This window comes from Marmota flaviventris, chromosome 19, assembly GCF_047511675.1.
Source record: "Marmota flaviventris isolate mMarFla1 chromosome 19, mMarFla1.hap1, whole genome shotgun sequence".
In the NCBI taxonomy this organism is placed as follows: domain Eukaryota; kingdom Metazoa; phylum Chordata; class Mammalia; order Rodentia; family Sciuridae; genus Marmota; species Marmota flaviventris.
In genome coordinates, this window is record NC_092516.1 from 39,577,648 (window position 1) to 39,592,182 (window position 14,535).

At 51.5% G+C, this 14,535-nt stretch overlaps 1 long non-coding RNA gene across 1 annotated transcript in view; it reads left to right on the forward strand.

Annotated features, from left to right (window-relative positions):
- Positions 1 to 321: 321 nt before the first annotated feature.
- The window catches only part of LOC139702854 (uncharacterized), a 28,456-nt gene continuing 14,242 nt past the window's right edge, over positions 322 to 14,535 (forward strand). The window contains exons 1-2 of the long non-coding RNA XR_011705428.1: positions 322 to 486; positions 1,088 to 1,216. This is a non-coding gene — a long non-coding RNA (uncharacterized lncRNA). The remainder of the gene's footprint in view (positions 487 to 1,087; positions 1,217 to 14,535) is intronic.

Genomic DNA, 14,535 nt, shown 5'->3' on the forward strand with positions numbered 1-14,535 from the left:
CCTTGACCTTGTGACCTCCTGTTTCAGCCTCTGAGTCCCCCAGGATTACAGATGAGTGCCCGGCTCCGGGTATTTATTTTAAAACGTAATTTAATGGCTTCCTTGTGAAAGGCGAGAACCGTGCAGAACACAAAGAACCCAACCCTACTGCACTGTATCCTTGGGTGTAACACGCTGCGGTCCCCACACACGCGCAGAGAGGTGGGCCCAGGGCAGTGTGGATAGCGGCGGTGCGACCCCTGCGCACGCGCAGAGCGGAGCGGTCAGAGAGGCGGGGCGCGGCGGCTCCAGCGCAAGCGCAGAGGAGTGGGTCGGCGCTCCAGCGCAGTTAACTCGCGGGCTCAGGCAAGGCGGGCGAGCTGTGAGTCCTGTACCCTTCTCTTGTGCACAGCGCACCTCTCTCGGCGGCCGGTGCAGCCCTCCTGGCCAAGTCTTGGGTGATGAACGTCGAGCCTCCCCCCAGAGGCTTTTGCTTTCATCCCACAGGTATCTTAGAAGGTGGTGGTCAGTCTGGAGTTCCTGTACCTTTTAGGGACGTGAAGAGGTTGTTGTAGGACTGTAGAAAACCCAGCTACACCGAGCTCAGGCTGCCAGATAGCTGGTGCACGTGACCCTTGATCTCTCAAACTGGGGAAAGTCACCATGTCTCAAGGACTGTCTCATAGACATAGCATTTTTACATTTCTCTGGGGCCCATGGGTGAGAATTTGGGAAAAGGAAGCTTGGTGTAGGAAAGAGGAGGGGGCTGGCGCGATACCTGCTCCTGCAGCTGGCCTGGGACAGGATAGGATGACTACAGGTCCTGTGAGCACTGACCACAGGTCAGCATCCACATGACTGAACAATGGTCACTGGGCCCCTTTGGCTCATACTGAACTTTTGTGCAAAATAAAGGCCTGGCCTGGATGAATGGGCAGAACGCAAGTGTCACAGCAGGCAGGGGGTAAGCAGGGAAGAGCCTCCCCTGTCCTCAAGGGTAGACTCTGTAGGGTGCTTATGACAGAACAGGCTGACTTTATCCTTTGGCAGCTTGTATTTTAGGGGCGACCCAGTAAGTGAATTAAACAGATTCACGTTGTCTTCTCAGGTCCTGCTAGACACACTAGGAAGAAAGCAGGAAATTGAGGAGTGAGCCACTCACACAGGTCAGGGAGAGGCCTGAAGACAGGCTGAGGCTGTAGCTACAAGCAAAGTTGCAAACCAGCTTCTCACAGTGGTAGGTGTTAACATTTTAATCTCATTTTGATTTTTGGTTTATCCTGTTTTTTTTTTTTTCCTTTTCATTTTTTGACGTTTGTAGGGCATTGAGCATGTTTCTGGGGTGGGTTGGGGAGATCAGAATCTGCTGCACCATATATATCTTTGGTGCAGCAGAACTATATACACACACACACACACACACACACATCTGTGTGTGTGTGTGTGTGTAGAAATATATATATTTCTTGGCTGGCTTCTTCTCACTTCTACCCTACAGTCTCCCACCTACGAGGCTGCCTTGCCCAACAGCTTCTCACCTCTCAAGCCAACAGGCTACCAGGTGGGAATATAGCAGCTGAGGAGCTCCATGTTCTTTCAAGAACTTGTAGAGGAAATTCTCAAAGCCAAACTCTCAAAGAATCAGTTCAAATAGGGTGGGCAGGGAAGCAGGTGGTATGGGAGCCCAGGGAGAAATGTCCTGGAGTGTACTGTTTGGAAAAGATGCCAGGTGACCCTTCCCAGGTGAAGGAGGAGGTGACAGTGGCTTTCAGATAATGGGCCCCAGGCTTCTGTTCCCTGCTGCCCTCTGCCCTCTGATCTTGGGATTTCTCTAGGTAGGGCTGGGACCACCTGCAGATGGTGGAGGCCCTGCATGTCTGGAAAAGGAAATGAGACTGGCCCTGGTCACTAGGTGTGGCTGCAAGATGCTGCAGCTGAGAGCCCTGTATTGGACATAGACTGGAAGAGTCTACTCTTCCAGTAGCACATCCCTGGATGTCCTGTGGAAAGGCTGGGGCTGTTGACACCTATGGGTCCAGGAAGCCCCTCCTCTGGAAGCAGCAGCTGGAGGAGCAGAGAAATCGTTGCTTTCTCTGCCTCAGGGTTCTGAAGGTTGGGCAATTTCTCTATTTTGGGCAACTCTCCAGGATATTTACACAGTCTGTACTTCAGCTACAATTCTAACCAGAGAAACCCTTACTCTAGAGCAGATTTTAAAGCAACTTAATTTGCTCTTACCTTGATGTCCTATATCATTTATCTTGGCTTTCCCCAAACCATCTTGCCTTTGCCTTGAGACTGACATGCGACTGGCTTGCACAAAGTTCCTGTCCACAGGAAAAATGACAGGTAGCATGGACAGGTCTGGGAGCAGACATACCTGCCTCTCATTTGATTACATCTTGACCAATGGAATCCACAGGAGAAGCATGTGGCTAGCCAGCCTGACTGGCTTGTGTTGAGCTCTTGGAGACCCAAACTTTGTAAGTTGGTGTATACATAAGAACACAACAGAGGTATCACTTCTAGCATTTGCCACAGTTTCCAGTCTCTGAATAACACTTTCAGGTACATAAGGTTGGGTGGTTGCAGGGCTGGAAGGGATGATGGCTACAGAGTTGCCTCTCATCTGCCTCTGTTTGCAAGGCGGGGACGCACCTGTGTGGTACCTTTTGGTGTGGTACCTTTTGGTGTGGTAATGAGGTAGAAGACCTTGGTTAAAGACACAGGTTAAAGTCAACCAAGGGAAAGACTGTTAGGGCAGAACATGACAGGTTTCCATCAGGGAACTTCTGGTTGTCCTCTCTGTGGATGGCACCACTTTACCAGCATCAGTATACAACAGGAGTCTTGCTGTTTAGCACCTATGTTGGGGCACCAGGTGGAGCTGAACCTTTGGCACTCACAGCCACACCCTGAGTCGTGTGTTAGATTTCCTGGTGTGATCCAGAGGCCCAGGCAGACACTGTGCTCCAGGATGGCATCCAAGGGCTGAGCCATCACCTCTTGGGGCAGCTTCTTTACTTTACTCACACAGGAATGGTTTCTTTTTTTCTTTCAAAAATGGAATCACACAGTGCACTTTGTCTTGTAATTTATATTAAAAAATAAAACAAATCTGGATATCTTGGTCTGTGGGAGGTATTTTCTTTCTTCATCATCTTTATGAATTCATAACATGACAGTGTACAAGGCATGGCATTATTTACTTTGCTCCACCCAGTTCCCACCCTCACTCTTGGATTCTTACTCTGGCCACTGGTGAGCAGCTTTCTGGGAGTGGAATCCCGAGACTGGAGTGTGGACGTGGGTTGCACCTCATCTGGTGGAGATCCTGGTGTGAGGGTTGGTGCCAGGGTGACATGAAAGTTGGTGCAAGAATGACATGAGTATCCGGGGGGGGGGGTGGCACATGCTTGCAATTCTAGTGGCTTGGGAGGCTGAGGTAGGAGGACCGCAAGTTCAAAGCCAGCCTCATCAACTTAATGAGGCTGGGGATGTGGCTCAGTGGTTAAGTGTCCCTGGGTTCAATCCTTGGTACCAAAAAAAAAAAAAAAAAAAAATGACCTGGAAGAGGCACCAGGAGGGAAGGGGGATGAAAGGGAGCTCCCACAGGGGATCTGTGCACTCCTGTGCCTTACCTGTCCCTGTCCCTCAGTGGCTGAGGGTTATAGACTCGCCAGCAGCTCAGCCCCCAGGAGCCTAGGGAAGTGGGCAAGTTCAGAAGCTGTACGTAGGGCAGGAGAATCTGCAAGATGGTAAATGGATGCTCTGAAATGCAGACAGTGCACCAGAGGACCCCAAAGCCATGGTGTCCAGCCATGTTTGGCACCTAGACCAAGCAGAGGTGTGGGGTCAGCCGACCCAGATCAGGCAGAAGTGTGTAGCCTGAATGTCACTATCTGCTGTTGTGCTCACTCAGTGTGACCCCCAGCAGCCAGGCAAGGACCAGTTGGGGTGGTTTCTCCCTAGTCGTTGCCATATAACCTCAGACTCTGCCCTGATTCCTTAGATCTCAGCCCTCTTAAGGCACAGGCTGGTGGCTGGAGGGATCTTGGCCAAAGGAAAGAGACTGGCAGAAATTTGCCTGCTCTCCTGTCATCTCCACGAAAGGCAGTGGCCTCCTGAAACCCTTCACGAGCTGCCATCTAGCTGTTTATTTATAGTCTGTGGCCAGCTCAGAAGAATAAAACAAAGCAAAATAAAAATAAGCCATCACTGTGTTTATTCTCCTTTCTTGCCTTTCCACTGCCCTTCCTCTTACTCCCACTTCCCTGAAATTGCAGACCCCAGCCTCCCTGCAGAGCATTTGTTTTGGGAACACTTATCAAGCCCTAGCAGTGGGATGTACGTCCAGCATGCACATGGAAAAGTTAACATCCTTAGTGCGTGAAATAGTGGAGGACTTGGGCAGCAGATGGAGCAGCCCTGTGGACTCACGAGCATGTGTTGCCACCCACTGCAGGGGCACAGTACTGGAATGATCACCTGTTTGCTGGTTTGTACAGAGAAGAGAGCATGTGCACTTGACTTCATAACATTTTTCCCATGTGTCTGAATGTCCTTGGAGGAAAGGCACAGTGGGGGTTCTACCAAGGCATCTCCATTTCCACATTCAGCTCCAGTTCTGTGGGCAGGTCTAGGCCTTCAGGGGACAACCCCTGGCAATCGGATGTCTGACAGGAAAGAAAACCTTTAACCAAGGTGGTGGCCATGGGGTGGACCTGCCCAGAAATGGTTCCCTGGGGGGTGGGGTTCAAGTAGACGGGTTCTGGGACTTTGCCACTCGGGCCAGGTGGCATATAACCTCAGACTCTGCCAGGGTCTCGTGTGGCTTGTCTCTGTTCTAGATGAAACCAAAGATGAACCCCTGGGCCTCTGTCATCCTGAGATGAGCAAGAGCTGGCTGCTCAGAGCTCTTCCTTCCTTGAGCAGAGAACCCTCCCCCCTGGCTGTGGAGCCAAGTTTGGTCACCTGAGTGGAGGAAACTTGTACCAGAGTTTCACCTGAGTGTCAGACCCTACAGAGACAGAGTTTGGGGCTCAGTTGTTCTTAAGGCTCTCTGTGCTATGGGGAGTTGGTTTTCTGTTGCCAAAAACACAGTATCAGAGGCTGAGTGAGTTTTCACAAAAAGTGGTTTAATTTGGCTTATTATGATTCTGGAGGTCCAAGGTTGAGGGGTGTATGGTGACCGCATCCTTGTGGGCAGAGTCCAAAGTGGACCAGGGCATCACATGACAAGAGGCAGGATGTGTGTGTGTGCATGTGTGTGTGTTCTCATGTATGTGTGTACATACGTGTTCACATGTAGGTGCACACAGGTGTGCCTGGATGCACGTGTGCATGCATACATGTATATGCCATCATGTATGTGCACGTGTGCCCCCATGCATGTGTACTTGTGTGTCCTCACATATGTGTATGCATGTGTGTATTTGTCTGTGTGTACACATGTGTGTCTTCTGGTCTCTCCCTCTTCATAGTCCACCAGGATTTGGTCATGGGGGTCCACCTGATGACCTTACTGAATTCTAACCACTTCCTAAAGCCCCACCTCTAAACAGTTAAACTGAGTTTCTACCTTGTCACACCTCATAGTGGGGATTAGATTTGATCACAGGGATTCTGGAGACACTCAGATGACATCTAAGCCACGGCAGAGAGTCACTGCCTCGTGGTGTTCCATGCTGTTCCCTCCCCTTCCTGTTTAAACACTTGAAATTTTAAAAATATATAAAGAACCAACAAAAAGGACACCAGCTAGCCCGCAGCACAGGAAGCAGGGACACTGGTGAGTAATCACTGAAGCCACAGGGTGTTTCCAGAGCGAGCACAAAGCAGAGGCCAGAGCGGGTCCAGAGCCAGGAGGGGAGGCTCTTGCCCACTCCGCAGAGGCCTGGGGTCACCCGGGGATGCTGTCTGGGAGAGTTTTATGAGGCTGTCATGGTGGCCCCTTTTCCATCTTGCTGCACCCTGCAGGGACCAAGATCCTAGGACTTACACCATGGCTGGTCCTTGAGGGTGTGAACAAAGCTTCCTAGGGTACAAAGCCTGGGACAAGAGAGGAGGTGGCTGTGGTGTATGTGACTGGAAGGTCACAAGGCCACTCAATAGGAGGCCAGGCAGGGAGGCAGGGGCTTGCCCTCAACCTAGAGAGCCTCCCTAACAAAAAGCCTGCTCAGCACTGGCACTATGCTGGGATCCTGCATATCCGCCAACCTCCTAGTGTGGAACTAGGGGTGCTGTATCAGCTGCCACCCCTTATTATGACAAGGACAGCCATTGCTTTACTGTTGGCCAACCCCAAGGTGGGGCTTGTGTGATGCACATGCCTGACCCACCTCTGGCCACCGCAGCATGACAAGAAAGGCAGTCCACTTGCTTTTATCCCTAATGCAGTGCTGTCCTTTGCTCTGATTGGAGGAGCTCCAGGCACATTCTTTGTGATTAGCTAATTTTAAAATTGGGGCAGGCAAAGGGAAGAACATAATTAACATGGCTACAATTGGATCCAGTTAAGGCCATATTCTGAAAATGGACCACCAGACTTGCTATTTTTCGCAGGGAGTCCACAGCTGCAGTCCGTGCCTAGCGGGGGGTTCTCAGCGCTGTCCCTTTGTCTGTAGTGTGCTGAGGCTAGGGGTGACACTGACACATAGTAGAGTTGAGAAAATTGAGAAATTGTCTGGTGACTCACCCAAGGGCCTTGGAAACTCTCCAGCGAGTTCCACTTCCTCCCCTCCTCCCTAGTCTAGACGCAGCAGCAGCGTAGGTGGATCTCACTTTCCCCCGCTTCGAGAGACAGTGGTCAGGGGCTCCTGCCTGTTGGGGCTCCCGCCTGCAGTTTTGGGGAGAAGGTATCCACTATCCCTTTGAGCTGCTAGTTAGCCCTCATGGGACTCCTGAGAATATGGTTCTTAATTCCCTTCAGACACCATGGAATTTCTGCTCTGCTCTCCCCTTTCTGGCAGCTAAGGAGTCCTTGACCTCTGCTGACTTTGTCCTTTACTCACTGTGGCAATGATCCATAGAAACCTTAATGATTTGTTAACAACTAGATGAAGCACAGGCATGTGTGATGCTCCTGCTTACCAGGCAGTGCTGGGTCCCAGCTCCACCATCTTCTGGGTCTCCGCCCTGGGCCAGGGTGGGGACCCATAGGACCTGTACTCTGCAGATGAACACCTGGAAGTTCCAGAGCTCAGGGAACAGAGGTGACGCCAGTGCTTCCAAAACCTCCAACACCCAGCATCTGTACTTGCCCACTGATTCTTATCTTTACCTTTTCCATTTTCCTTGCATCTATTTATCTACACAGCTTTCTGGAACTCCAGTTTACAGACCACACATTTCACCCTGTGGAGCTCACGTTTCAGTGGCTTTGTGTCCTGAGTTGTGTGACCACAAGACTGTTTCAGGGCACTGGTCACCACCAAGAGAAGCCTCAGAATTGGGCAGAGGATGCCTAGGGAGACCAATCCTGTTGGCTCCCAAAGAGCTTTGCTGTCCGTTGGATTTGTGCTACATCCTTGGGTCCACCAAGCTCTTATCACGTACGTAGCCACCTGAGTTGGCGGTTTCCACAAGTAGGCATTTGAGGACAAGAGTGTGGGATTGGGCCCTTTCTGAAGTGGCCCTGCTGTTTCCATGCAGCACGTGATACCTCCACAATGCACTCTGATCCAGAAATGTTCAGAATCAAATTGGTAGGAAAATAGTTTTCAAAGTCTGAAGGAAGGTGAAAGAAACTTAATTGTTTAAAAAACCCCATCTCTGAAATTCCTGCAAATTAGCACAACTTTAAAAAAGAGGAGGTGGTGAGGGTTGGGGGAGACAGCAGCCAGTTAGTGAGAGAAATGGTGGAAAATGTGAGGTCAGAGTGGGCTATCTCCCCCCAGCTTCCTTGGTGCCTGTCAGGGTTGGGGGGTCACAGTCTCCCCAGCCTCCACTCTTAGCATGAGGAAGCTGTTCCCAATTTCAAATGGGAGGGAGCTGTTCCCAATTTCAAATGGGAGGGAGGGCCCCAAACTCTGCTTCACTGCCTCTTGTGCCTTTGCTCAGGCTCAGAGGAAACACTGAGAAATCCAGGCCTGTGGTGGTCACTGATAGCGCAGCGGTCCCTGGAGTGAAGAAGAAAAAGAAGAACGTGCTGAAGCCCACTCTCCTGAGACCAGGCAGCCCACCAGACCCTGAACAGGCAGATAGATGCCACCGGCCTCGGTCACAATCAGCCTGATCCTTGGGTAGAGCAAAGCACAGCTGAGGCCCCAGGGACAGCCATGGGTCACTCATGCCATGGAGAGACTCACCCCAGATGGTGATGGTCTGAGGTTCTCTAGGGGAGGAGGATATTCATAAGTATGAGCAGGTAGAATAGAAAAGACCTCCCCGGTGACACGCCATCTCCTTCTGGACAGTGACTGGAAGTTGTTTCCCTCCTTGGTAGGGCCTCAGGGTGGAATGGATGCTCAGAGCATTCCTTTCTTGGGATTGGTCTTTATCCTGGCAAACGGCCTAGTTCTTGCGTGTCTGATGGTGACCAGGTGTCCCCCTCCAGGGCCCCCATTCTCACTGGCAGCTGCCTCTATTGCTCTTATTTGATCTGCGTCCAGTAGATTCCTACAAGGTGGGCCTTTCTCTAAGAGATCCCAGACTGGTGAGGGCTCAGGTGTGTGACGAGGTGAGACACAGAGGAGGCAGCGTAGCAAAGCTTATGACATGACTGAGGCAGTTTGTTGCCCACACAGATCTAGAGTGAAGAGGGCAGCATGCCTCGCACGCCATCAGAAGGGGGAAGTCTCTGGACAAAAGTCTCAGCCAGTAGAGTGGACCTGGGAGAGCAGCCTTTACTGGGGTCTGGGGCATCATCCACAAAGATTCCTGTAGGCAGTTGTATCTAATTGGTGAGTTCAGAGCGATCAGGCAGAGGTACTCTGGAATCTTGCTGCCACTGAGGTCCCTGGTATAGCCAGCCCAGCAGGTGATCCCAGCTAAGCCATTGGAGGGGCCACCAGGACTGACTGACCACAACTCCTGGAATGAGGAAGTTTGATTTGTGCTCAGACCCAGTGTGAGGCAATGGGAATTGTAAAACATTCACCACGACGTGGCAGCCCTGCTAATGGGGAGCCTCTGGGGGAGGTGGCAGACTGAGAACACATTAAAGTCTGGGGGTGTGAAATTCCTGCACACAAATAATCTGCCAACAGCTGCCTCGAATAACCTTTCTGTTGGAGATTGTGCTGGGTTGTCATTCAAGATTTCATGGCTGTTCTCTGGCTGGCTCCATGTGGCTTACAGCTTTGTAGAAAAGCAACAGTTGCCTTTTACAAAGGACAGATGGCTTTCATCACACCTCCGTGTGAACCTGGGCCCTGCCTGTGGGAACCCAGGTGGTCCTGGGCAGAGCTGCTCCTCTGACCTGAATGGAGAACCTGTCCTCACCCTAATTCTTCTGCTGATCCCGTGGCCATCACGGGAGCCATTGCTGAGCCCCAGGGTCCACAGCCCCGATGCAGGCCAGCCTCAGGGGGACTATGCTGGCCTTGTCCTGCCTGTGCTGGCTCCACAGGCACCTACCTGCATGTTCAAACCTCGCTCTCCAGGTCAGGGTTTGCCTTTTTTTTCTAAGTTCCCAAATCAAGCCCTGAAAGTTAGGGGTGAAGGCTCTAAATCTTGTTCTGGACATCTCCAGCTGCACAGGCTGGCAGGGCTGGTCCCAGATGCCCTCCTACAGAAATGGCTGCTTGTCTGCTGTGGCTCACACCAGTGGGGCTCAGGTCAGCCCCAGCCCTGAGCTGACCATCTTACAGGTTTACAAATAAGGGGTTTATCTTTTAATTTTGAATTTTGGCCAAAACAAAAGTTCCACGTTTTTAGAATAGGCTCTGCTCTGCTCAGAAAATTTAAGAAAGATGGGTACAAGACAGCCTGGACTATTTGGGTGACATCAAAATAATTCAAGAAAAGGAGCCAGGGGAGGGTCTGACCAGGATGATCACCCAGGCCAGTCCCAGGGACAGGATGACCCACAGAAGAGAGGCTAGCAGAGCCTACTCAGGAATCAGCTGCTGCAGGGCAGTAGGGGCAGCCCAGGATGACCCCAGGGTGGAGAGGATTGTGGGGTTCAAGGGTCTGGGAGATGGGAGAGGTCATAGAGGTGGGGTGGGTTTTGTGGAGGTGGGGTGTGGGTCATGGAGAGGGGAAGGGTCATAGAGATGGGGAGGGGTCAGGGAGGTAGGTGGGGGTTTGGGGAGACCTGTAGGACTGTGTCTGTGGAGGGAAGGTGTGAGTCACACCCTCAAGGGAACATAGTTCTGTGGGTGAGGCCCACAGACTGGCAGTGAGGTGAATTGTTGGGTACCTAGTGTACTCTGGTAGGTGCTGGGGAGGAGGGGCTCTAGTCTGGTGTTGTTCCCCAGTGCTTGTGAGTTATGTGTGCAGAGAGGGTCTCCTTAGTCACCCAGCCTGAGGACTCCATTTGCATGACACCTCTCCCTGTTATAGTTTAGAAATAAGGTATTCCCCAAAAGCCCATATATGAGACAATACAAGAAAGTTCAAAGGTGAAATGATTGGGTTATGAGAGCTTTAATCAAATCAGTGCATTAATCCACTTGAATGGGTTAACTGGGTGGCAACTGTGGCCAGGTAGGGTATGGTTGGAGGAGGTAGGTCATTGTGGGTATGCCTTTGAGGTGTGTATATATATATATATATATATATATATATATATATATATATATATATATATATATATATATATATATATATTGGTGAGGGGAGCTCTCTCTCTCTCTCTCTCTCTCTCTCTCTCTCTCCTTCCTGATTACCTTGCCCTGAATTGCTTTCCTCTTCCACGATGCCATGATGTTCTGCCTCATCTTGGGTCCAGATCAATGGAATCAGCCATCTATGGACTGAGACCTCTAAAACTGTGAGCCCCGAATAAACTTTTCCTCTAAAATAGTTTTTGTCAGGTCTTTTGGTCACAGGAGCAAACAAGCTGACTAAAACATTGTCTCTTAGGGCACAGCCTGTGACAGGTCACTGCCACCTTAGAGGATCTAACTTTGGTCCATACCGGCACTAAGGCTCCTACAGCACCATCGGGGGGCTTAATTTTCTCAGATCTCCAGTGGATCCCGGAGGGGATCCCTAGACAGGATGCAGGTGCTGGGTTCCCTTTAGGAAGTCCTTTCACCAATCCCTTAGATGACTTGAGCAGTGCTTTGACACATCTCTGGAAAAGTGCAGCTGCTTTCTTTCCTGGCCCTGATTCCTCCTTCTGTCTCACATCTGGTTTCCACCTTCAGTGCAAATGTCTTGGTGGAGTCTAGGAGGTCTGACGACAGGTGCAAGCAGGAGCAAATGTTGGAAAGAGAGCCACTTCCGGGTAGAAGGAAGGGTGTGTTGGAGCATCTATGTGAGTTGCACAGGTGCACACACACGTGTCGTGTTCATGTATGCAAGAGTGTCTGTATAAACTTGTGTGTGCATGTGTTAAGTGCACAGGTTTGTCTGTGTAAAAGCGTATGAGTGCATTCATGTGAATGTGTATATGTAAGTGTGTGCAATGTGAGCACAGATGTGCATGTGTGTGTGCACATGTATGTGCATATGTGTGGGGATGGGTGGCCTATAGATCTGGGGGCAGGGGAGTGCATGCATGTGCACGTGTGGGGTGGGATGGGGTCATTTTCAGGTTCTGGGGATCAGGAGAGTGTGTGCATATGTGTGGGTGATTTATTTGTCTGCAGGTCCCAGAGGGCAGGGAAATGCATGTGTGTGAATGTGTGTGCATTTGTGTGTGTGTGGGTGGGGTGGGACATCTGCAGGTCTTGGGAGCAGGAGAGAATGCAGCTGGGGCAGAGGGTGTCCTCATCACATCCCACAGCAGGTGCTGGGACCTAGAGATTCTGCACCTGTCAGGATCCACCTGTGTTTTGAGCCCTATGAAGAGCTCACTCTATTCCAAGGCCTTAGAATAAATTTCCCCTTATTTCTGCAGAACCTAAGGTGCTGAGGGCAGCTTGTTCTTTTCTATGTAGTTCAGACAAGTGCCGTACCTTGCTCATGTGTGATTCTGGTTAGGTGTGGCTTCTACTCGATGGCTGTGTGGAGAGTGTGGGAGCCAGCTGCTGTGCAGGGTGGGTGGGGGGCTTCACACACTGGTGCAGCACGCACTTGTGTGTGTAGACAGAGAAAGGCCCAGGAGGGAGGTTTCAGCCACTGTTTTCATCCAACAATATTCACTTCTTGTTCATCCATGAGATACTGGGCAGGAGCCAAGGAGACACCGAGCCTGTGATCTCTGAGACTTTTGTTGTGCCAGGGAGATGGACAATAAGCAACATAAACCACGCATTGGTGGTGGGAAACCACAGAGGGCATTGGTTGTGAGATAGCATCTTCAGAAGACGGTGTGGTTCACTAGTCTCTCTGAGGCTGATGCTGGAGCTGAGAACTGAATGTCCAGAAAACTGGGGAGAAAAATGGTCCTCAGAACAGCATGGGCAGCATCCAACAGAGTAGAGCCACCTGGGGAGAAAAGAAAGCAGTGTAGCTTGTCGTGCCATCCAGGTCTGGGCAGGCTGAGTTCCAAACAGGGAAGCAGGAGTGTGAAGCAAGGGGATTGATGTCCACAGGCCCCCTCCCTGTTCGGAGCAGATTTTCAGGTGGAAGCTAGGGAGCTAGAGTGGGAGGCCCAGCTCAGAACAGGAGGAGGAGCCAAAAGGGCCCACTGATGCTCCTGATGGTGGGGGTGTGCAGGAAAGAGCTCTGGGCTGAGCCCCTCAAGGATTCCTGAAGATCTGGGAGACAAGGATGGCATGCTCTGCAAGAACTGGCTGTTGCTCTAGGTCCTGTGGAGTGTGTGCCCTCTGTTGTTCACAGAACTAGCTGTTGAGGGGGCATCCCATGAAGGCACCTACCTGTCATCTGCATGCCTTCCAGGTCTCAGTGACATGGCTGCTCAGCAGAGTCCAGTGGAGAACATCTCATCCTTCCTCCCTCTCTGCTTGCTCCATTCATGTGTATGTTCAATTCAACATCTGAGTGCTGCCTGTGTCCTGGCACTAACTAGGTGTTGCTAATGCGAGTGCAAATTCACCTGTGTGCAACCGTCCAGTGGGAAGGAACTTGGCTGTCATTTGGCCCTTACAGGGTGAAAAACTGGGGGTGCGAGATCATGTCCCAGGCATTGGACTTCTTCCTGCACTGTTGGAGTGAGGCAAGGTGGGCTGGCAGGTCCCTGGGCCCTGGGCAGGGTGGGCACTGCCCTGTGGCTCTTCCTGGAAGTGACTGATTGAAAATGGAACCTGGCATGGTTGTTGTGGTCCTTTTTAGCACTGAGCTTGGTTCCACAGGGTCACTGCAAGTAGTTGTTCAATGAATTAAGAATGAATGATTGTAGATGCTCCTTTCTCAGTCTCAGAAGAGACAGAAAACATCTAGAATGACAGAACAAGGGCCAGATAGACTGGTCAGGAAGGGCAGGAGCAGGCTCCTCAACACTGTGTGCCCCAGCCAGGAAGCTGTTTCTTCAAGGAGAGGTTGGACTTTGATGTCACCTACCCAGCAGCCATGTGTGGGATGGGGGTGAGATGTGGAGTGGCCTCAGCCTGCTGTCCCATAGGTAAAAGGGACAGGGACATCTGCCCCACAAGCTGATGTCCTGGCATCTACATCATGACCGCATCTGAACTGGCGGGGCTGGGAATAGTTACCACTCAGCCCCACTCATCTCCCCCCTGCCCCCACAGTTAGGGTGGACTATCGGACAACTGCATGTGGTGTTGTGTGTGGGGTGGGGAACAACACTGTCAACTGTCCACAGAGAGTGAGAATGCATTCAGGGCTTGCACTGGGACGGGAAGGGGGCATCAGGGTCTACAACCAGCCTGTATGCCCCCTCCCTGGTCCAATTCCAGTGGCACTGATGGTCTATTTCTTTCCTGGCCTTCAGTGGCTCTGCTCCAGGGGCTCAGGCTGAACCCCAAGGGAAGGCCATGAATGGCTTGAGAAGGAGAACCCAGCCCCTAGGCCACTGACCCCAATCTGCTGGTGGGTTCAGGAATGCATCCCTAAAATACTGGAAATGAAGAAATATATGAACTGTAGGCAGAGATCTCTCCCCACCCTGGTGTCTGACCTTAGGTGACAGGAGTACACAGGAGGGCAGGAACACCAGTCAAGGAGAGGTTGGACTTTGAAGACAGGAACAAAGGCATCTGTACACATTGCCCACAGGGTCCCCGTTTACAGCTCTTGCCCCTTGCGCCTCTCCAGTACTCCCCCAGCCTACAGCACCCTGCCCTCTGCTGCATCCAAGCCTGGCGTGCCAAAGCCCCAGCTGTGGAAGCTCAAGACAGGGCTCCTGGTGTCCTGGCATTTTAGGACCCTGCCTCCCCTTCCCAATGACCACTGTTAGCATCTCATCCTCTCAGATGGGTCAATCCAGGGGCTAGGAAAGGGAGGCCCTGCAGTGTCTGGGAGCTCTCTCCCAAGCAGTAAGATCCCTGGGATGCTGGACAAGGAGAGTGGTGGCCACTGCTC